General features: G+C 35.0%; 1 long non-coding RNA gene and 1 pseudogene across 1 annotated transcript in view; both read left to right on the forward strand.

Moving 5' to 3' along the window:
* LOC140514189 (uncharacterized) overlaps positions 1-24,738 on the forward strand; it is a 49,271-nt gene extending 24,533 nt beyond the window's left edge. Inside the window, exons 3-4 of the long non-coding RNA XR_011970461.1 lie at positions 9,244-9,319; positions 24,586-24,738. This is a non-coding gene — a long non-coding RNA (uncharacterized lncRNA). The remainder of the gene's footprint in view (positions 1-9,243; positions 9,320-24,585) is intronic.
* On the forward strand, positions 1,295-2,292 carry LOC140513903 (prostaglandin-E(2) 9-reductase-like; annotated as a pseudogene).
* Positions 24,739-25,671: the final 933 nt, after the last annotated feature.

Below are 25,671 nucleotides of genomic sequence, written 5' to 3' on the forward strand. Positions count from 1 at the left end.
TCCTTATGTAAGAATGGGGTAAAACACCAGACATGATAGAGTTTATACGTAATGCCAGCTAAGGGGGATGCTGAGGTTGGCAAGTGTTGAATATCTGAATGCTGAACTGTAGTGGACTGGTCTTACTGGATGCCTGCCCTATCTGGTTTCAATATAGTGATGGGTGGAGATAGGGGACTAGGTTGCTTAAGTAGAGTTAAACTAGTTCATGTGGGAAACAGAGCAAGCCAAAGTTCCTGTGCTAATCCGTAAGAGGATAAAGTCCATAAGTGGCATCTACACTTCCAGCATGGGTGAGCTAAGAAGACCCAGTCTTAAAAAAAAAAAAAAAAGATAATTTTAAACAATGTTGATTAGTCATTAAATTCTGGAAAACATAAATGATCCTGGCATATAGCAATTAAATATAATATTGCTTATTTTGAACAAATACCAAAGTTGGAAATAGGAAGAGAATGAACAACAATTTATTTCTGGAACCTTTAACCTTTCCATTATGTAAGTCAATTGCATGAAGTTACATACATTTTGCATCTGTAGGAAATATTAAAACTACCAGATGATTATTCTTGATAAGAGAAGCATAGACATGACGTAGATTAATGGGCCAGTTGCTCTTCCTGTTGTATACATTAGTTGTCCCATATATATGCATAAACATATGTAGATGAACATATGTCATGGGAGCTTCAAAAACTTGAGAAATATGAAAATACCAATGAATGTATACATCTCTACTTCTGTATACATGTTTGTGTATACATATATATATGCATAATAACTTATATCCCTAATAAGGAAAGATGTAATTCCCAGTTAACCTTCTTGTGATTAAAATAGATTTGAAATCTCTTAAACATGGATATTTTTTGAATGTTAAAAATGTGTATATCTAGTAAACAGAATCTGATAATACAGTTCAAAAAAATGGAATAAGAAAGGGAGATAAGAACTCTCCTTGATTATGACTCCAAAAATAATAATGTATAAGATTTGTCAGGATATTGTAGATCCTGAAGTTGAGAGGAAAGAAGACTGGGATGGGTTGAAACTGTCTTTTTTACCAACTTGCAGAACCAAATGTTAAATTTGAAGTCTGAGCATTTACGCTTTAGAAATTGCTGACTTTTAAGTCTCAATTTATTTAATTATTATTATTATTATTACTATTATTATTATCCTACCTTAAGAACATGATGAAGAAATGTTAATAGTGTAGATTAAACTTAAAATGTGCCTTGTATTTTTTTTTTCTTTGAAAAGGCACTTAGATCACAATGTGGGAATTTTCTGCCTTTGACCAGAATCAACCTGATGTAAAGGTGTAAAGAAATGGCTCTTTCCAGATTTCATAGGGTGAAAATGAATGATTGGAATACCATTTCAGTGCTGGGACTTGGTATTTATGCACCTAAAAGTATTTCCAAAAGTGAAAATGAGATGGTCAGAAAGGTGACTACTGAAGTGAGTCTCTGCCATATTGATGGGACTTTCCTACACAAAAATAAAAAAGAAGTTGAACAGGCAACCTGAGCAAAGATTGCAGAAGGAACAGTGACCAGAGAGGATGTATTCTGCACAGAGAAAGTTTGGAGCATGCACCACCATCCCAAACTGGTCAAGCCTGCCCTGGAAGAGTCCCTTAATAGCCTCCAGCTTGATTACCTTGACCTCTATATTATCCATTGTCCTGTCTCTCTTAAACCTGGCAAAGATAAGGTCCCAATAGATAAATATCACAATATTTTTGGTGACTCTGTGTATTTACATAATACTTGGGAAGCCACAGAGAAATGTAAGGATTCAGGCCTTGTGAAATCTAATGAAGTGTCTAACTTTAACTGCAGGCAATTGGAAATAATCCTTAATAAAACTAGGCTTAAATATCAACCTGACTGCAGCCAGGCAGAATGCCATCCCTACCTGAACCAGAGCAGATTGTTGGAGTTCTGCAGGTCAAATGATATCATATTGGAGGCATACAGTGCTTTCGGAACCCACAGAGAAGCTCCATGGGTAGATGAAAAGACTCTCATTGTACTAGATGATGCAATCCTGGGAGCCATTGCCACAACACACAATCAGACCACAGCTCAGATTGTTCTCTGTTACCAGAATCAGTGAAGTATGATAGTCCTGGCAAAGAACTTCATTGAAAAGCAGATTAAAGAGAACTTTCAGGTATCTGATTTCCAGGTGACTCCAGAAGTCATTGAGGGCCTTAATAAAAACTTTGCCCACTTGACTCTTTATTCAAGGAATGGATGTCCTTTTAATGATGAATATTCATGAAGTTCTGGCTCAGATTTGGGGCACTGAGGGACTGCAGTTTTCTCAAAAGAATAATATATTCTGCTGATTTTCATTGAAATTAAATCCAGTATTATGACTAAGCCATGCACCATAGTTAGACTGAGGCATGGTTTAAAGGTAATTGTTGTTTTATAAATTCTGCTTTTCCTGCCCCCAATAAGAAAAATATAATGATACACATTTATGTATCATTTCAAAGTTAGCCATGCACTTTCATGGAGTAGTGCAAGTATTATCCACTTTTTTCCCAAGAAACGTAATCTTAACTCAGAGCAGTTGTATCAGAGTTAAAATGTGGCTCACAGTCTTCCTCTTTCCTCAAAGTTTACCACTACACTAAGTATTTCACCATATATGTTGATATCCCCTCCAACATCCTAACTACTCCATTTCTTAATCTCCTTAACTATCATGAATGACTTCTTCACTTCACCTACCTAGTAGTGCAGATGACCTGTTCAAGAATGGCAGCCCCCTTCAGTTCTCTAATATGTGCATGCGTGCGTGCGTGCGTGCGTGTGTGTGTGTGTGTATATCTTTTTTTAGTTTAAATCCATCCTGGCGTAGAAATCAATTATTAGAAATTAAGAAGGTAATCACTTTATGTGATTATGTACAAACAGTGAATATATGATAGTCACTCAAAACCCTGAAGAGCACTAGCTACTGTAAGCCTTGAGGCTGACACATATCCATACTTGAGGTAGTCCCTAAGGCAAAAATAAAATCTCTAAATCTAGGATCTGACTGTAATAGTAATGCATACTATTTCAGGTTCATTTTCATAATTTTAATGATTAATGACCAAATAATCTGTCAAATAAAATTCTATCAAATCAAAGTTATCAAATTAAAAGCATTCTTTACAATTTTTTTTAAAGCCAGGTGTTAAATACTTACCGGAACAATCCTGGAGGGATGAAGGGAGGAATATATCATCTTTAAAACACTTCCAATAATAAGATTCTACTATTTCATGATTTTTTGTTTAAAATGAGGTGAGTTTATTTCCCCAACATGTTACTGAGCCACACTATAAAATGTATTAGGATTTGAATCCCATGGGACATTCAGTATCATATACTAGAAAGTACCATATATTGCCCTGCTTCTTGAAAGAGAAAATGACTACAAACACGAAGATGAACCTGGTCTGGCTTGACAGAAAACATGAACATGGAGAACGTTGTTTAGACAGTATAGAGCCAAGGTGAAATGCCAAATGTCTATTAAGCAAATTTCATAAATGGCATTATGGCTTGATGTTTTAAGTATCACCCTTAAGGGAGAATACAGCAGCAAGCATGTCTTAGCTTATGCTCATTTCAATTTTTCTTTCAATGTTTGATTGTTGGTCCTGAGTATTAATTTTTTTTTCCTTCTGTAGAGGTTAAATGATGTTTTCTACCCCCTTCAACTTTGTTCCTTAATAGTATGTCCCTTATCTGTCTCATCATTGTAACAGCTCTGCTATTTCTGCCCCCTACTCTTTTCTAACATTGTCTTTTTTGTCCTTTTCTAGAAGTTTCCAAAATCCATAGCTGGATCCTTCTTACTTGACTTGGTTAGTCCTAACCTGCTGCCTTCTTATAATACTGAAGTAGAAAACCAATCAGATGTATCTGAGTGAGAATCTATCCCTTCTCTATGAATCCCATGATCTTTGGTTCCTTCTAGGAGATGCTCAAATGTGAAGGTGATCATAAAACAGGCAAAACCCATTTATACAGAGTGAAGTAATGGGTAGCTGAACAAATCTGGATGTGTTGAGTATAAGGACAGCTTCTGTCCAATGGGACATTGCTAATGAGACGTTTCTCTTATTTCCATGGACTAACAACTAGGCTACCAGATATCCCAGGAAACACTGATTATTTCTCCTCACTGTCCATTGTTTTCACCATGCTGCTGGATACTGTTCTTGATCTCTCCCTTGTGTCTTCAAACATTTTCCAAGATAGACACTTTTCCTATTTCACTCGTTTGATTATTTTGTAAAATCTTCTCTAAATCCCGTAACTGATGTTTAAGACTGAAATATCAAGTAGACCTAACTGCACTTAAGAGTCCTAGAGGCATTCACAATGGAAATAATTAAAGCCGTTTATTTCAAAATGATAGGGGGTGGGGAGAAGCAGGCTTAGTGAGAACCACCAGATTAAATGAAAAGTTCAACAGGAACATTGTGCCCTGAGGATAACTTCCTTAGGAAAAATACATAACCCATTCCTAAAAAATCCCACAAATACCTTTAAATACCTTCAATGTTCTCTCATCTTAAATACCCCTCCCCCCCACAAAAAATGGAGAAATAAATTAAGGCCAGCATAATGCTGATTTTTGCATAAACAATAGAAGTCTCCATAGTGAGGAGATGGATATAAGACTCACATAAACTTCTAAACCAAAGGCTCTTGATATAGGGTCTGTGAACCTGTTTTCTAATATTTTGATAACTGTATTTAATAGACTTAGTTTCCTTGATAATGCTTATGTATTTTATTGTATGCAATTAAAATGTTATTTTTAGAAGATGTCCATTGGTTTTACTAGATGGCCAACATTAAAACAAACATACAAAAGACAAATCCCTGCCTTATATTAAGTGAACTATATTTTGCCTTGAAATTATTTGACTATTTCAGTTACTTACTTTTCCTAGAATTTAAATATGATTCTTTGCAAATAGTGCTTAGTGCATTTTGCTCTTGTCTCATTGTCATAATATTTGCAAAATGCTTCTGAGCCAGATTTCTCTCATGCAATTTCAAGCTTAATTTAACTCATCTTACAAACAGACATAACAGAAAATGATGTATCAGGTAGAAAAACACAGAAGTGAGTCAAACTCGTGTTTTGAGACCCTAAGTTTGTCCAAGCAAATTCACAGAGGCTCTCTGGCCCAGTTATATAGTTTTAATTATGAAATGATAGTAGATACATATTTTCAGATCACTCTCTTGCATTAATGATGTTGTCATTTATAGATGGGATGCTACAGAAATTCTCTGACAACTTTGGAATGTCCTCTTCCCCAGTCTCTGTTCTTTTACTGCAATATCTAATGTGTTTGTTACTCCTCCAATTCAAAACTCAATGTCAAGTGCCCTATGACTCCAATACAAAAGTAAACAAACTGGCTGATTCAGTTGATATCTAGACAGATTTATTTATGTCATTGACAGCTCTGATTTCATTGATGTCGTGTGAAGTGATCCATTGAGTTGGGTAGCTACGATTTACAGTGGATAGAATTACCAGGTAAGGATTCAGCAAGAGTCTTACACACTTACTAGCTGTGTGACCCTGGGAAAGTCACTTAATCCTGTTTGCCTCTGATTCCTAATCTGTAAAATGAGCTGGAGAAGGAAAAAACAAACCACTCCATTATCTTCACCAAGAAAACCCCAGATGGGGAAAGTCAGATGCAACTGAAAAAAATGACTCAACAAAAACAACATACATTAAATCAATGATGGTTAATACCAACCCCTAATTCATTAAAAGTAGATCATAGGACTCACATCACACAAGAAATTTGTTATCCAGCCCAATTCTGTAATTGTTAAGATGCTAAAGCTGAAGCGCAGAAGGTCACCTGGGTAAAATAACAAGGCTTATATTAAAATAATGGCAGATTGGATTCAGCATAGAATTGAGGTGTGATGATGAAATAACAAGATTGATTCTATAGGTATATAAACCAGAAGAGCTAATTTCACTATGGTCTTTCCTAAGTGGAATATTTTGTATAAAAACAATTTCTATCTTTCACCATTTTATTCATTTGCCCTAATTAAGACCCATATCTCACTTTCTGAAGTTTTTTCTTTGTTTACTCCTTATTTTCCACACAAAAAAGAAAACAGTGTTAAGTGCTACAGGTATCAGCATCGAAAATTGTGGAGCCCTCATTTCAACTCAAACATTGCCACTGTATCAATTCACTAAACTCTGGATCTGTTTCCTCATCCTGCCCCTTCTTTCCCAACCTGGTTTCTTATCTCTTCCAAAAAAAATAAATAAAACTATACAGAAGCACAAATATAATCATCCTCTATGAAGCTATAATGTCTACAGATAGCTAGCAACAGAATAACAGTAATGAACTCAGCATTTCTATTTCTTTACATACCTGCAGAACTCTTCATATTTCATTGAAAGTTAAAAAAAAAACATATTGAATCATTAGCATTAAGTTTTCAAATGACTTTTCAAGCTATTTACTAAGAATTTCTAGAATTAGATTTCACACCCACATATATGTGTGTAGGCATACATATTTTTTGACTCCATATGACCTGAGAGTTAGCCATTAATTTCAAGCTAAAAGAGACATTAGAGATTATCCAAGCTATCCTTCTATTTAAAAAAAGAAATTAAAATGAGGACCAGAGTATTTAAGGGACTTGTACAAAGCTACACAAAAAGTACATAGTAAATCTTCGATTCCAGTGCCGCTCTCTTGATTCCAGAACCAGCACCCTTCCCATTGTGCCCACTTTGACTTGCTGCCTTCTTGTGGGAGAGCCAAGGAATACATAGGTAAAAGACTTCTGAACTTCTCAATTATGGCATGTAGGCTGCTATCTTTAGATAATACATTATAATCTGCCCCAAACCTTCTTCATCAAGGATTAAAATGAAGAAGAGCTGAAAGTGGCTGAAGAATAAAAAAAACTGGATTTAGACCACTTTTTTGTTCTTGATGGCAAAATAATATGTGGTAGAACTATGAATTAGTACAAACCTTCTATAAAGCTATTGGAACTACGCAAAGAAAATGTAACCTTTGACCCAGAGAAGTCACTGCTAGATGTAGAAAGTTATTGACAAAAAGGAAGGTTTCACATTTCAAAAAAAATTGTTTTAGTATTTTGTTTTTGCAGTAGAAAAGAACTGGAAACAAAGTCACAGTTCATCAACAGGGAAATAGTTAAATTGTAGTACCTGAATATAATTGTGCTATAATAATAACAATCATAATAGCTCACACTTACACATCATTTTAAGATTTAGAAAATAATTTATATGTTATTTGATTCTCAAAACAATTCCTTGAAGTCAGTGTTATTATAATTCTCATTTCTTTCATGAGTCTAAAAAATGGATTACCTAGGATTACACAATTGTCAGCATCTGAAGGAAGATTTGACCTTTGCGTCAGAAAGACTCCAAGTCTATGGCTCTATCCACTATTCCACCTAGAAAAATGTCATGAGCATGAAAAATGCAGAGAAGCATGGGAGATTTACATTATCTGATGCAAAGAAAATAATCAGAGCAGGGAAACAATGTACATAATTACTACATCAGAATAAATGGAAAGAACAACCACAAACAAATGAAAAATGAATGTAACGAAATTATCAAGGACAAAGGTGGCCGGAAATAAAATGTGAGAAGATACTACTCCCTGCTCTTTTGCAGAGGTAAGGGACTCACAAACATGGAAATTTCCTTATAATGTTATGTTGTGTTTTTTTTTGTTGTTGTTGTTTTTGTTGTTTTCATTTATAAGTATAGTTGAATTTCGTTCTTCTCTTTCTCTTTCTTTTTCTTTCTTTGAAAAATATCTCCATTTATTATAATTGTTGACTTTCTGAGAGGGATAGGGGAAAGGATACAAGTGGATCTAGATAATGTAAAACTGTAATTTATCAGCAAAATCAACTTTAAATAAAAGCAGTTAAGAAGTCATAAGATCATACCTGAGGACAGTTTTGGTTCTTTTTAAAGATGTTTTAAAGACGCTTTAAAAAGTGCTACTTAAATCGTGCTCCTTCCAGATTTTAAAAAGGGAAATAAGAAGCTTTTAATTGTGTTTAATTTGTAGTTTCTGTGGTTACAAAATTAGCTTTATGCTGAATTAGAAATGCTATTATTTTATTTTGAATTTTCTTTGTACACACTTTATGGTACATTGAGATGGAGTCAAAATTAGGTCAAGGCAACGAGATCTTTGTTTCAGCGCATCAAGCTTCAAAGGAACTAAATTTAGAGGGTCCTAACTTAATTTTTAATCCTCCAAGAATTTGGAAATAATGGAATCTAAATAACTACACAGAATTTTTTTTTATTATTAACACAATGATATGCCAATTACTGGAGATACCAAAAAACAAAACATAATAAAACAAAAAAACCTCTGCTTTTAAAGAGCTTACATTTTAATGAGCAGTGGGGGATCAACATATGTAAGGAAACAGTGTCCAAAGAGGGCCATTTTTATTTGGAAAGTTGCAGGTAGCTATAGGATAATAATAGATTGACTGACAAACTTTTGAGGAGTAATGGTGGTATTGATTTGATTATGGGTAATATACATATATGTATACATATATCTATATCTATCTATTTAATAAATGGTGGGCCAGGTAAGCTCCTTGCCTGTACCTTCTCCCTATCGTCCCTCCTCTCCTCATTTAGAGGTCTCATATGACTGTCACATGATTACTTGCTCCTCCTAAAATCAGCAATGTCTGTCCTCTAACCACAGCCATAGGACTCAGTATTTCACAGGACTGTGGATTAGGAACAGGAGGGTATCTTAAAGGTCACTTAGTCCAATTGTCTCATTTTGCAGGTTTTGAAAAAACCTGAAAATATACAAAGATACCTTTGTACACATAAAAATGTGAAACATGATGATATGTAAAAATTAATATATTATCCTGAACATATTACAAGATATTTATTCACATATTTAAATATATAGCTAAATTCATCTAACTTGCTTTTATCAGTGGACAACTTTTGCCTTCATAAGAAGAAACCAGTGAAAACTCGATTTTGTTAGTAGACTGAGGGAGAAATTCAATTTAAAATTCACATTTTCCTGAAGCAGGTAGCTGAAAATGAGTGTCTGCCAGTCATAACTGAAATTTTTGTTTTTAAAAAACACGCTTCATTTCTAATTGTCTCTGTCAGGTAAAAAAAGAAAAAATGAATCCAGCTGTTTATGTTTCTGATTGCTTCCTTGGTTCTGGGCCCAAAGGTGAACTAGGTGAGTTCCAAACCTCCCAATGGATGATGCATTTGTCACTGCTACATAGAACTGTTCCATTTTAGGCTAGCATGTTTGTTTTTCTTTTAAATAAACACAAAATCTTTTCAACTGCAGAGAAGCAATGTGAGACTAAGAACAACTAAGGGAGACACCATTTTTCTTCTCACTCCATCACCCCCTATCCCTAAACCCTATGCCATTAGAGGCCTCTTTGGTATTATTATGGGAACAATGGTGCTGTTCATACTGAGAGCTCACTGTAATAGCTCTGCTTTTTCCTTTATGGCTTGGATGTGAACTTGACTGATTACCCAGGGAGCCTATACTGTACCTTGTCAGAATGCTTATTAAAGAGGCTGGAACTTGGTTTTAAAAGACCTGAGAAGAATACTTCGGAGTTTCACCAGTTCCATATTGCAGTTCCTCTGGGCTCCCATTAAAAGAGGGCCCCAGGTGAACCAAGTACCAGGTTGCATTTGAGTTAGGGGGGGAAAGTGTACATTGTGATGAAGTGCTTTTAACATTTCACAGTTTAGCATAATTGGATTCTAACAGGAGCTTTCTGTCAAAAAATCTTTTCAGTCAAGAGTCCTATCAAAGAACTCGGTTTCATTTACATCTCTATTTGAAAGGCATTTTCTATTCCAAATGCTATCCCTGGGGATAATTAAATGATACATTGACAATCTATGAACCCAACAAGGGGACTATGGTAACAACACTCATACTTTTTTTATTTTTTTTAGAATGTATACTTATTCCTTTGAAAATTATTTTTTCCAATTATGTAACTGTTTGAGAAGTGGTGGGAGGCAAAAAAACAGAGAGGGAGAGAGAGAATAGGACAGAGTTAGACTGGTAGATTTTATTCACAAAAATATTTTTATAACCAGCATAAGTTACTTACTCACTCATAGTAAATGATGCCAGTAGAGCTGGATCTTGCAGGTCAGTATATGGACCAAGTACCCAGAAATTTGGGAATGCTCTTCCTGACTTTGGCATTTAAGCATTGTGTGGCCTTGAACAAGTTCCAATAACCTCCCTGCATCTCCTCATGTTTCCTCAACTGTAAAATGGGATCATAATATTGAATGGGAGTAGACAAGTTGTGCATGAGCCACTAAATATGGCTCCTATAAAAGTAGAGACTTTCACTCATAAAATTTCCTATACGCCAGACTTAATAAAAAATCTATTTACTATTCCCTTTCTTCCAGGCAAATAAAGAGATGTGAACTAAAGTCATTGGATAATGCCCACTATAAGCCTCTTTCCATTCATTTACAAAGTTATATCATTTCTAGATTTATTTGAGGGAAGGAAAACACTATTTCCAAATTTCAGTCCATTGCAAATATCTCATTTCATACCTAGGGAAACTAAGGCTGCAAAGGAGTTCCTATAAATTTTTGTCATGCTGTTTAGCCCAGCAGATCTACATGTCACAAATTCAGAGATGGTTATTAATAGGTCTCTGTTAGTGACTCAGTAGAGAGAATAGGAATCATAGGTTGAAGTGAAGGTTGCAGTCAGAATTATTAAACAGTAGTGAGTGGGCAGACTCTATAGCTCAGGAATTTTTTTCAATAGTTTTACTAGTTTTTTCAATATATTAAATTTCTCTATCAACCAACCCTGTTACCATTTTAGGGTATATACCCAGTTATGTAACTTGATCTATTTTGAAAAATCAGAACTTTTAAATTTTGGGAACTATCAAAAATATTTATTGAACAAAATAACGCAGTACTCTGCTAGGCAATGTAGAGTAGGTCATAGAAAGAAGATCATATTATTTATACAAAGCCTTAAGGACTTTACAAATTTAACTGGAAAAAAGACACATAAATACATGAATACTGACTGTGTGTGCATACATATCTACATATATACATATCTATATGTGTATGTGGATATACACACATACATTCAATGAAACAAAAACAATGCATCAGATTTTATCTATGTTGAGTTGATATAAAACATTAAACTTTAAAAACCAAAAGACCTTGTGACACAAATCCATCTTTTCAGACAGAAAGGGAAGAGAAAGGGGGGTAATAGCTTCATCAATTGTCTGGATTATCAGTCAAGGCCAAATTCAGAATCAATTGAACATTCCCCGTAATCTGATCAGAGCTGTGCCATCTGCCCCCACAGATGAATGAACCAGCCACCCAGCTGTTACTTTTTTCCCTGAAATTCCTTTCTTGACATCATATATCACCTCCAATAATTATCATTTTCCCTCTTTTTCATCTTTTCCAATCTGACGGGTATGAGGTATTTTCATTTCTATTTCTCTTATTAGTAATGACTTTGAACTGTTTTTTCATAATATTTTAATAGCTTACTTTTTTTCTTTTGAGAACTTTCTATTCATATCCTTAGATACTTAGATAGCAGAGACAGACACATAGATAGACACACACATACACACACACACAGATAGAGAGAGACAGACACAGAGAAAAAATTTGTATCAGTAAATATAAACAAATGCAAACAAGATAGTTCCTCTAGTCAAGGACCTTACTAATGGAGGAAAAGACAACTAAAAGGGATACACATGGGAGGGGAAGAAGAATACCTACGTAGAGGCAAGGTAGCAGGTGAGAAAAAAATAACGTCTAGAGAGAGTTGAAGCTAGATGGAGGTCAAACATGCCTTAAATGCTCTCTGAAATGATGGTCCCTGGAAGGAAATAAAAACAGGGTTAAAGGGAATACAGAATGGATATTTCCCAGGGAGTCAATATGATAACAAGGAGAAGGAGGATTCCAGAGAGAATCAAGAAATTCAGGTGAAATATAGCCAGAGTCCTTCACAAAATGTCTCCTTCACACCAATTGCCGCTTTCTTTTACACACAATAGATTCAGTTCAAAATGTTCAAGTTTTTCTTGAGTACTACCTTCCAGGATGGCAAAAGAAAACAACTCTGTCTCCTTTGAACTGCATTTCCAAGACACTTATGCAATCAGGATTTCTCTAAAAAAAATCAGCTACTTTTACTAAAGACCAATTTATATGATTTTGTCTTATATTCAACTGCCATCTCCAAATATCTATCTTTATATAGCAGCAAAACCTAGAACTCAGAACTCAGAATTTCTAATAATAGCCAAGACATTTGTATGATTGCATTCTCATATGGCTGACTTCCACCACTTTCCACTAGAAGGGTATTTCATATTTTTATCCACCCATGGCCACTCTGCTAAGCTACAAAATAAGATTTGTGATCCTGATACATTTTTTTACCTGTTTGATATTGTATAGAATGACATAATTTCTTCAGTTCATTCATCATCCCCTGGAAGGGGATTAAAGTTCTATCAACACCAGTAGTAAATCTTTTTTGGCTTGGGAGCATATGATTTTTTTTTTTTGGATGAGCTGGTGCAATTCTCCAAAATGGATAGTAGGAAGGATAAAAAATATGCGCCATGTAAGGCCTCAGTCTGCCAATTTGTGAACTAAAAAATTGTATTTCCCCACATAACACAGCATATATCATGTTTTAATTTCCAAGACAAGCTAGGATCATAGAATTTAGGGCTAGGAAGCATGTTAGAGATCATCTGATACAAGCTGGATTTTTATCAGTGATGAAACTGAGGTCCAGAGAGGCTAAGAAATTTTCTGTGGTCACATAGACAGTAAGTAGTAGAACTGTAATTAGATTATAAATTCTCTGACTTCAACATCATTCACTATGATACAAGGAAACTTTAATACTTTAGTGCAGTTGTTCTTGTTCTTTTTTTTAATCTTGGACCCCTTTAGGAGTCTGATGAAGGCTATGGACCAGTTCTCAGACAATGTTTGTTAAATACATAAAATAAAATGCACAGGATTAGAAAAAGAATTGAAATATAGGCATCTTTTTTTTTAATTTTACATACTTCAGGTAGGAACTTCAGCTTTAATTTTGTGGTTTCATTTTTTTGGGTGGACCCTCCACTGACACAAATAGCTGCCTTTCTATGTTTTGTATGATTATTGTCAAATCAAATATCACCTGGTGATTAGCGTCTCAAAATTTTGCTTGACTGGCCCTTCTATAAGAGACAGGATTGCTGTTTCTCAGGCTCATGCTCAGGCTTTTCAGACTGCGAGCATCTTGCTGTACTTGTGCCAGGACAACATTATTTTGATAAACCAAGGCAGCTTCCACACCATCATTATATTATCCGAAATAAAAGGAAATATATATATCAAATACATGCACATATTTCAAATGTGACTTTATAAGAGTTTATGTTTTGTGATCATTGTTACATATACATATATGTACATGTATTATGTTGCTGTACATCCTTTGTTTTCAGAGAGGGGCAGTGATATCCCTAGTAATGACCTGTGTGTGAATTGGATTTAAGTGAGGCAGAGTTGCATGAAATCATCAGCCTTACTCTCTCTTCCAGATTTATCCAAGTTCAGGGACTAGATATAAGTCAAGCTGACTGGTAGAGGCTTGGAATGCTGTGGATGATTTTGGTATCGAGCTCTAAGTACTCCATAACATCCACTTCAGCTTCCTTCATGGAATATCACTGAAACAGATTGTTCTCATCAGCCCATTGTGCTAGGGGAAGTCTTCAAATGCTTGGGGTAGACATCCCGCTAAGTCTCTGATGGGTTTGAGGTCTGTTGGTTATCTTAAACCTGGGTTAGCCTGTCTGTCAAGATGGTTTTACTGGGGTATGGCTACTGCACATACTACAACTTCTTGAATATGGGTGAAGGTAGACACCAAAGGTGGATGAACAGCCCTGAAAAGGACTCAGCAGGCCCTCAACCAGAGGTGCTAAATTTCCCTGAACACCCCATACATGTATGCATACATATAAGCGTATATGCTTATATGCATACATATGTGTTTATTTTTCCAGGGCTCTTAGATTCTTGCAACCTGATAGATCATGAAGACATATAGCACAATACTATATCATTTAAGATTTAAAATAATATATTAGATAAGAAATATATATATATATGTATATATATATACATATATATATATATATCAAAGGGTAAGGAGTTTTGGATGAGGATTTTGCTTCATATCTATCAAAAACTCGAAGCATACTGTTTGAGAATTACTGGCTTAGGGCCTTGGATAAATAAGGAATTTGGTATAAGATAAGACTGGGAAAAAAAAGTCAGTTGGAGTTATAGGAGATAAGAAGAAGGTGAGTTCATTTGATTCCTGACAGCTATATTCCATGAAGGCAGTGGGATATATAAGCTGGATTTGGAATCAAAGGACTTGTGTTCAAATTCTAGCTTTTCTACTTAGTATCTATATGACCTAGGGAAAGTCACTTTGTTTCATTTCCTTCACCTGTAAAACAACAAGAAAAGGTTTGATTACATGACTTTTATGGAAGTTGGTGACTATAAAATTATGATCCTGTTACATATTTTGGGGAATCAGGAAAAGATTTATGGAGAGATGATCCTTTGTCTAAATATTTAAGTATGAGCAAAATTTCAACAGAGAGAGAAAATGTTTTACTGGAACAGGAGATATAGAAATGGAGAGTATGAGATGTGTTCAGGGGAAGGCTAATAGTAAAATTCCACTGGAAAACAAAATATAGGAAATGTAATAATGTTATATAAGTCCTATCAATGACAAGGAACAAAGAAATAATTCCCCATCACACTTATGGATTAAAAAACAAAAGTTCATGACCAAAAGAAGGATAGAGAGGACTGGAGGAGGAAAAAAAACCACTCAAAATAACAAGTAATTACAACAAAACAAGATTAAACAGTTCTTAGGTTTCACTTTACATATATCAGATTGTCAAATTTGGTCCCCAAAAAGAGAGAAAGAAAATGACAAACTTTGGAGGAGCTATTAGAAAACAGATTTATTGATGCACTGTTGATAGAGCTATGAATGGGTTTAACCATCTTGGAAAGCAAATTGGAATTGCACACAAAAATGTATTCATGCCTTTTAACCCAGCTAGGCATAAGCCCAAAATAATCAAAGAAAAAGTAAAAGGCCCTATAGGTACAAACATATTTATGGTAGCTCTTTTTTTGTAGTAGTAAAAATTGGAAATGAAGAAAATGTTAATCAATTAGGGAATAACAAACAAATTGTGATAAATTAATGTAAACAATAATATTGGGCTGTAAGAAGAAGGAAATAACTGATTTCAAAGAGGCATGCAAATATTTAGATGAACTGATGCAGAGTAAAGTTAATAGTACCAGCAGGACAATTTATACTACAACATCAAAATTAAATGAGAGAATGATTTTGAAGACTTTTCTAAACTTATGAAGAATAAAATGAGCAGAACTAGGAAAATATTTTTATACAAGGATGATAACACTATAAAAACAAACAAAAGTCATAAAAACTCTGACCAAAGCAATAGCCACCTAGGATTCCAGAGGATTGTTGATGAAATATTCTATATACCTCTGATAGAAAGGATGAATTCAAGATGGAAAATCACACACCCATGTGCATACAGTCACACAGACCCACAGAGGAATGTTTTGCATGACTATGAATATTTGTTACAAAGAATTTTATTTTTCCCTTTTCCCCCCAGTGATGTGGAGAATAGAAGGAAAAGGAAAATATTTATCTTAATTTAAAAATAAAATTTATTAAAAGAAATGTATAAATAATAAAATACATCATGATAGATATGTGAACCTAGATCTTATCATGCATTCAGCATTGATGGTGAAGAGTGGGAGCATGTGTACAGGAACTGGCAGGGAACTGCATGAGGGAGGAAGATGAACGTGCTTAGCATAACTAACCACTTTGAAGTGAATATGTTATTGATCCATCCAGGTGACATCTACATCATACAAAACTGCCTCTCTGTTCACTGCTCAACTGTTGATCTTCATTACCCTTCCGCTAGGGAAATCATCTATTTTACACTCAAATAAAGCATTTAAAAGTTCTTTCAATTATTACCCTTAAAGTGGTGTACAGAGCATGTTAGCACCTAATGGGAACAGAGCAGTTGTTTTTAAGCTAAGGGAAGGCAAAGCTCACCAACTTAGCTGTCTCTGGTCTGTATATGCCAGCTAAATCAGTTATTCACTCACCCAAATGCTCAGTTGTCCAATCACAGTCAAGCTCACAGTAACACATCTTGAATGGACACTTTCTTTAAGTCATCCTATCAGGAAGCAAAAATAGCTCAAAACCCCCTTTCCATTTCCCTTTCAGTCCAAAGGTGGTAGCAGTGAAATACAAGCTCTTTAAGAAAAGCTTCTCCTCTCTCCAGGTCTAGGTGGTGCTGAAGAGCAAGAGCGGACACTGGCACTTTTGCTCAGTGGAGTCAACTCTCTGTCCAACAAATCAAAAAACACTGAGATGAATTCTATCAGTCAACTGTATCTGCCACAGCCTTGATAGAAAATCTTTTCATCTCCCTTTGCTGTGTCAGCAATTCTTCTCCTCAGATTCTTATGTCATTTTCTTCATTAACTGTGTAATGGCAATTTAAATGGTAAGATCTTTCCCATTCGTTAATAAGCCCATGTGACCTGGTTAAATCACATGGAAGCCTAAGTCACATGTGGTGGGAGGAGCTAGCTGGACAGGTGGAAAAAGAAGGATGGAGCAGAGATGAGAGGAAATTGGTCAGGCTAGTCAGAGCTGGGAAGGACCCAGGCAAGCAGATAACTAAGTTCTGAGTGTTTGTTTGTTGGGGCAGGGAGGGAGAATGTTTGGAAATGCCCTTGTCCCCTGCATATACACTATTGTGTGTTGACTTTTTGGTTACTATGATGGATTTGGCTTTCTGATGTTGGGGTTTGGCTTTCTGGTGTCTGAATAAATGTTTTTCTTCTTCCTTCAGTAGGAAGAGTCTGTTATACTATGTGATTCAGAATTACACTGGCATATTCATAGTTACCATCAGTGCTGTGAATAATGCCTGTATGATACACTCTGTCATCCATCAAATTTCAACAGGTTAAAAATGAGTCACCTAACTCTTGTAGATGTACCTTTTACTTAAAATTTTATAACTCCTCAAATCATTCCTATTAAATTGATAGGCTTTTAAATTTTATGTTCTGTGGTTCAGTTACTTTTCAATCATGTCTGACACTTTGTGACCCTATTTAGGTTTTCTTGGAAAAGACACTGGAGTGGTTTGCCAGATGAGGAAACTGAGGCAATAGGCTTAAGTGGCTTGTACAGGGTCACACAGCTAGTAAGTGTTTGAGGTCAAATTCAAACTCAGGAAGATGAATGATCCTACCTCCTGGCCTGACACTCTATACACTGTTTCACCTATGCCTATTTCCAAATATGTATACAGTTGTCCCTTCTGCATCACAACTTTCTACACTGAGACTTTCCCCATCCCTGTTTTAATATATCACGTATTAGCATAAGAAATTAAAAGAGAATTTTTGGGAGAGTTTAGCCGAAGCTGCAGATGACACACAAAGAAAAAGTTTAGAAACTCAGTAATGCATAAAATATATGTATATTGTTGTATAATATCAACATTTTATCTTTTAATACCATAAATATGCTCAAATTTTACAATAAGGTACTGTAAATACCTTATAAAAGAAAGAGAAATAAAACAGACTTCTATTCTGATATGAAGGGAAGGCCAAAAAATTTTATGTGGATTTTCCAGATCATGAGGGGTACTGTATTTAAAACCCCTGTGATGTGGAAAGGATAACTGTATTTTTCTTTGTTTTATCCTCTATGTTTAAAACATATAAATATAAATTAGTACACCTTGCAGCTTGTAAGTCTTCAAAATAGTGATTATTCTTTAATGAACTTGAAGCTATATCTTTTTATTCATATTTCTCTAGCTTTTAACTGTTCACATACAAACAAGTCTATGTCATTCACAAAGAAATGTAATCCTTGATATTGAAATCATAATTCATCTTTTCCAAATGATCAAAATTCCATCTGAAACTTCATTATGCAAATTTATTAGCAAAGTATATTAAACTTATATTTTTGTTTATGTTAGATATGAAAATATTTACATTCTTTGACAGTATAAATCTCTTTCTTTATACAAAAGTTTATCCCACTCCCTTTTTTTCTGTCCTTTTCATGATTTAACTGTTTTGTTTAATCGTGGCTGGTTGTATAGTGACTAGAGCAGACTAGCTGAATTTAAATACAGCTTTAGATTCTTACTAGCTGTTACCCTACTCAAGTCACCTCTGTTTGCTGTAGTTGCCTCAACTATAAAATGAGGATAATAAGAGCACCTACTTCTCAGACTTGTGAGGATTAAATAAGACAATGTTTGTTAAAAAACGAAACAAAACAACTTAGTGTCTAGTGCATAGGAGACACTTAATAAATTGGTTCTTTTATTTCTAACATAGTCTTCCTATCTGACATGGGAAAATTCACTTAACTTCTCAATGTCCTAAACAATTTTCTAAGGCGATAATTGGCAGCAAAGTGGTCAATCTCCATGGGTAGGAGTAGTTTACTCATCTTGGAATTTCTCACACCAATGAAATTGCAACTGCAATCTGTCCAGACCTACCCCTGACTTTTGTGAAAACACTTCCCACATAGTGATTGTATCTTTCAAAGAAAATGAAATTATTAGCATCAAAATGTCAGATTGGCATTTCTTTCATCACAAGCTTGCCACAAAATTGTGAAACTTGGACCTTTTTACTCCCACACAAGAGCAGACAAAAGAGACCTTGGCTTAGCATCTCATATGAAACGTGAAAGTATCAGTGTCTCATTAGTTTAAAAGAGAGCTGAAATTCAGTGCTTCATCTTTAAGTGTCTATAAAGTAGTTCTTTGAAAGTAATTGATTATCACAAAGCAATAATATATCCTATCATCCATGTTCTCTTCATAATACAAGTTATATAACACATTAACTAGCTGATAATTCAGCTAGAATGTCCGTCAGCCAACAAGATTCAAGTAGTGCTTACCTGTCTGTCTTCACTACTATTCTGTACAGCATCTGACAATACTGTTTATTCATCACTGGAACATCTGGTTGCCCTTTAATCAATTCAGCCTCAGCTTCATTTATATAAAGTCTCAATTTTGTCCACGTTGTTTGGAACTCATGAATTTAATTTGCCAGCAATGATTAATTGATTAATCAATTATTTGGTTACTGTATAGTGACTTGTTTCCTAACATACCCATGGAATAATCAGGGCACAGCAGCCATAATCCATCACTTCAAATTCCAAATGCATTCATTAAAAACTTAGAGAAGAAAATAAATTGCATCTTTTGGAACATTTCCATCCTATTTCATGATATATTTCCTTCATTGATATTTTATTTAAATGTAGTTATCCTGTGAGAATGGATTATTCTTTAGAAGAAATAATAGATTTATTTCACTGAAGATTTCTGGTACTAAATTGGAAAGAGTCAAGTATTACTTGATGGAGATAGAGTCAAGGTAGTATCCAGACTTTAAAATGATTATGTTAAATTAATTTGTCTAATTATGCTTTTTTATACATATGAAAAAGAATTAAATTAATCTCTTTGTGTTGAATTGTATGGATCAACAGTTCTGTGACAAATAAGAAAAGTCATGAAAAAATGTTCCCATTTGATGAGAAATACTCCCACCCAAGTCTTACTTCCATATTAATCCATTTCTCCATTATTAAAAACATGTTATAACTTGACAATCATTTTTTTAACCACTTGATTTCCAGTCCTCTTTCTCTCTCTTTTCAAGTGGTTGCCAGGAAATAACAGCTGACCAGACATCAAGAGATCATGATACTCAATTGCTTGGATGCATTTGGGAAAAAAAAAAAGCAAAAAAAAAAAACAAAAAAAAAACTTTTCCCCAGTGTAACATCATATGCAGTACTGAAAATGAAAAGAAGATACTCTGAGAACTCTGTATTACTACTAAATTATGTGTATACTTGACTAAGGCCAGCGGGAAGGGCATAGAGAGGGAATGGCCTTAATTGTCTATTTCTACCCAAGGACAGTGAAAAATGAAAATGAATTCACTCTTCAGAAAATACTGCTAATCAATAACAGTGTTCTTTTAAGTTTGCATAGTACTCAATACTATTCAACTGAGCCACAAGTAGGGTAGGAAAAAAATGGGATTTTGCCCCAGCGTACCATATTTAAAGAGATGAAAATAAATGGTACTAATACCATCTCCAACCTCTAAACAGTGTGGAAAAAATAGAGCTTAGCACCTCGATAATAACGATAATTAAAATGAGACACTTCCAGATAACTATTTGGAGTGATCTTCTCTTCTTCCTCACCAAAATATGCCTCTCACATAGAATACAAAGTTCAGAGTAGTAACTAACATATTTAATGTCAGAATAAAAATCCAAAGGGATCTCAAGAAGCTAGAGTACCAGATTAAATCTAATGAAAATGAAAGTCAATAAAGACAAATCTAAAATTTGTTCTTAGGGAAAAGAAGATAAACTTTCACAAATATAATGTGGAGGGGAAGAGACAGCCAGAATTTCTTCTGAAAAGGATCAAGAAGTTTTAGAGAATTGTAAGATCCATGTGAGTCAACAGTGTCTTTAGGTGGCCCCCAAAATCCAATGCCATCTTGAGTTGCATTAAAAGGAACATAGCTTCCAGAAACAGGGAATTAATCATCCCACTATACTTGTGAGATTTTTTGCTAGACCTCATCTAGAGTATTGTGCTCAGTTCTGGGCAAGATAGTTTGAACTAGAGAGTCCAGCAAGGTGAAAGGCATTGAGATCATAACTCAAGGCCTGATTGAAGGAGTTGGGCAAGGTTAGCCTGAAGAAAAGAAAAATCATGGGAAACAGTAGCAGTGTTCAAATAATAAAGGACTGTCATGTGTGGGAGTGATTAGATTTGATCTGCCTGACTCCAAGAGGAAGAATCAGGAGAACAAAGTTGAACAGAGGTCAGTTTAAGCTTGCTGCTAGGGAAAATAAAAGTTTCCTTATAGTTAGATCTATCCCAAAGTGTAAGGAGTTGGAGAAAATGGTCCCTGAGGTACTTCCCAACTCACAAAATCTATGTTTCTGTGAGATGTCCAAGGATTTCTTTGATGACTTCCATTCTGTACGTATCTCATTATATTTACCCATATCACAGAGATTCCTAGATATGACTTGTTCTCTAAAGTAGTTAATGTGTGTCACTTGCCTTGATCCCCATAGATTTTTTTAAAAAAATATTATTTTAAAAGATATTTTGCAATTCATTGCTCACCACTAACCCAATAAAAAAGTTTTACCTAATTACATGATTTATTACAACCTCACATATGAGAGAACTGGGATAAAACAGTTAATTGACTTGGAGGTCTTAACTGGTGGCAGGGAAGATATTCTAATTCGGTGTTCTTTCCACTAAACATTGGTTTCCCTAAATGAAAGTTAAGAGTTACAAACTGTCAATCAGACAGTAACCACTTTTAAACAACCGCCAACCACTATCTAGAATAGATTCAATCCAGTTTCTTGGAGCTGAAAGGTTCCAAATCATCTGTATTGAACCTGATCCAAACTGAAGGCAATTTTTTCTTAGAGCAGGTTAGCAGAGAGGAACAAGTATCTCAGAATATTCCATTGCTTATTGACACAGAACTACAAAGGTATTATCACAATGCCAATGTATCATACCACAAAGATTCATTCTTGTCCTGTCATTTCATTTGAAAAACAAGACAGAAGTATTTTCTCTCACCCTTCTTGGCCCCTGGGATAAAGAAAAAAAAAAACATCTTTTTTTTCTAGGAATCTTTTCCTTCTTTTGAAATGATAAAGGTAGGGAGTCAAACCAAGAGCTGGAAGGTATCCAGAACAATTACTATTCAACTTCTTCAGGACACTGGGAATTTTTCCCAACTTTTGGCAAGGTAGAGGGCTGTGGTTTTTCTTTTAATTGCCAAGTTGGACTTTTGTCCATCTCCTTAGGCAAAAATGGCTCCAAAATAAGGCAGAGAATTCACAGCTCTTCTTTGTAGAGCCATGTTGGCATGCTGATTTAAATTAGCTTATGCAATTTAACTTACGCAATTTACAGACCAGATTCATTTTTTACTAGTCATTAAAATGTCATTAAAAAAAAACTTTTTTAATGGATTATTATGGCCAAAGAATTCATTCCCTAGAGCCCACTCTTTTGGTAATGAGCCTCTCCATACTCATCCAGGAGTAGTGCTCATAAAACAAGCAGTCTGTCACCAGGACTGTCACTTAAAATCTTAACCTGCTTGGTAGAACCTTCCATAGCTTTCCCTTATTTGACATAGCCTCTGAGAACCCTTTCACATTTATGACACAATGACTAGCCTTGATAGGATTTATTAATTTTGCATTATGTTTTATTGTCCAACAAGTTAACTTCCAAATCAGTTAAAATAGTACTGGATTTGGAGTAAAGAGGCATGCATTCAGATCTTTGCCACTGTCAATTGATCAGACTTGAATTTGGTATGAACAAGGTCTAGACATGTCTTGATTTAATGAATCAAACACATTTTAACTGCGGGTAGGAGGAGTTCTAGATCAGATTTTAAGAAGTTAAAGCCTTTAAATAAAGCAAAACCATGCCACACAGCAAATGTACTGGGATTAGATCAAGAAACAAGTTCATGTCCTATGGGTTTTGTGTAAAGCCATTTTTGTATAAGACCATTTCGTGAACATAGAAGATTTCCATAGTAAGAGAGGAGAGAGCAGTTTAGCAGACTCCGAGAGGAAATTATTTGGTAGGGAAGAAATGGGCAATGGAGTCCTCTCCCTAGCCCCTGCCAGAAAGGAACCATTTGAATTTCAAAAGTCTGGAGTATTTGAACTTTTTGCCTTGGTGTCCTAGAAATATACCTACACTAGGTATGACTGGCAAACATATCTTCATTACAACTCAAGACAAACTAGGCACACTAAAGAAACAAAGCATCAAAAGCTGTAGAAAGGCCCCAACAACAACAAAAACTATACTATATTTAAGAAAGAACACCTTCTGGATTTCAGCAGAAAAAAAAAGTTTCAGAAGTTGTGCTATATATGTTTCATAAATGTAAGCCCACTTTTTTCTGAACTTTGAATATATTTATGGAAGATTCTGTCATAAACATTTTAAAAGGAATGTTTCATATTAACTTGAATAAGATGATAAGAATATTTTGTATTCTATTCCTTAGTAAATACCCCTAATTAAATTAAGTCTGGTTAGCTAGTTGATATCAATTGTTAATCACTGGGGGAAATAAATTAGCAGGATTTTGTGAGCTCTAACATTAGAAAACCACCCCCAAGCCTTCAGGACTTACTCTAGAACCCTCCTTATATCAGACCTACCCTTCTGAGTAGGGATCAAAAGAGTGACGCAAGTAAAGCATATGCAAGATCACAGACCCCAGGCCATTGTCATACATCTTGACAGCTCATCTCTTTGGCTTTGCATACTACCAGATGAAATGATTATTTCTATTGCTAACCTCACTTACATTAGGGGAAGGAGGAAGATTACAATATTGTCTCATCCCCATGAGCACCTTCCTGAGTCATAAAATGTGCCTAAACTTAGAGACACCTTCACTTCACATTTACTTTGACAAATGTGACATAATAGAATAATAATGATAATAATAATAATCATGAATTTGATTTATTTTTAATGAAAAGGTATTCTTCCACAATTGCTTTTAAATATACATACATACATACATACATACATATATATACATACATACACACACACACACACACACATATATATATATATATATATATATATATATATATATATGAATACTTCGACCAGCTGTGCATATATAGTAAAGGTTCTTCATGAGTCTTCTGGTGTTATCCTCCCTACAGACTGTTTTAGAAACACGGGTTGTGAGATTTACTGATCTAGCACATGATTTTTATCCCTCCTGTAATAAAATAGGTAACCTCATTTCCTAATTGAAGCTTGAAAAGAGTCCGGGGAGCCAACATTCTGAAACCCTACTCAAGTAAAGCTCTAGGTAATTGGTCTTGGTTATTGGCACAAGCTTTCAATCAAATCCTGATTCTGGCATTGAGGTGGATTACTTGATGAAAAGAAAAGTGCTGCAGGTGGTGGAGTGCTACACAGAGTGCCTGTAGTGTTCTGATTCCTGCAGTGTGAGGCAGAAACAGGGTTGTGTTAATTACATTCATTTTTGATATTAATGTGCTGGGCAAAAAAAATGAACAGAGGGAAAAAAATAGCAACAGGAAGCCGACATTTATTTCTTTTCCTCAAGGTGGAAACACACTTACACGAATGTATCAGAGAAAGAAAAGGAGCTGCATGGTGTGACGAATGATGCTGAGTTTTTTCCTACAATGTTGGAAAAAGGCCTGCAAGCACATTTGTTGGGAAAAACATGAATTAAAGGAAACATTCATCCCTTCTCATGAACCTCCATGCTAAAGGAAGGGATTAACACTACATAAATATAATCTTGATGATGTTTGTCATTTCTTAAAAACATATATTAAGAAAATATGCCTATCCCACTCCATGCTCTCCAGGAATTCATGTTCTATCGAAACAACACATGACACAAAACATTCTAGCTTTGGTTCTCTCCTTGCTGTGCCTGCTGTTGTCATCATTGTCGTTTAATTTTGTTTTCTTAGAACTGTGAGTCAACAAGCATCTGTTAAACCCTTACTATGTGCCAGGCACTGTGCTAAACTCTAAAAATAAAAATACAAGCAAAAAGAAAGGTAGTACCTGCTCTCCAGATACATTCTAATGGGAAGAAAACACATAAAAAGAAGTTGAAATCATGGGGCAGGTTCCCAGTGGGCTGAGAAGAGAATAGAGTGAAAAAGAAGTTTGTAGGAAGGTAGCCTGATGGGAAATGAAAAGATGGCTGGCCTGGCTTCTCTCCTTAAAGTGAAGGCAAAAAAAAGATAATGTAATTGATGGATTTTTTGTTTGTTTTATTTTGTTATTATTTGTTTTGTTTTGCTTATCACAGATGCAACCACCTGAAAATCAACTGTTTACTTTGTCCTCCTCCTCTCTGTTTAAAGGAGAGGGTTGGCTTCAAATTATTCAGCCTCAAAGGAGGTTCTGTGGACCTGCTTCTATCCCCCATGCTGCAAGGGTAGATGCAGAGGATCACCCTCATAGCACAGATAGACCAATGAGATTCCGCAAAAAGAGTCTCAACTTCTAGGGAACATAGATAAAAAAGCAATCCTTCACGCATAAATCTATCAGTTATCAGCCTATCATTCAACCAGTAAGTATATATTAAAATAATGCAGAATATGTGCAGAATAATAGGCACCAGAGATACACTTACAAAGAGTGAAATAATTCCTAATCAGAAGGA

Source organism: Notamacropus eugenii, chromosome 7, assembly GCF_028372415.1.
Source record: "Notamacropus eugenii isolate mMacEug1 chromosome 7, mMacEug1.pri_v2, whole genome shotgun sequence".
Classification (NCBI taxonomy): Eukaryota; Metazoa; Chordata; class Mammalia; order Diprotodontia; family Macropodidae; genus Notamacropus; species Notamacropus eugenii.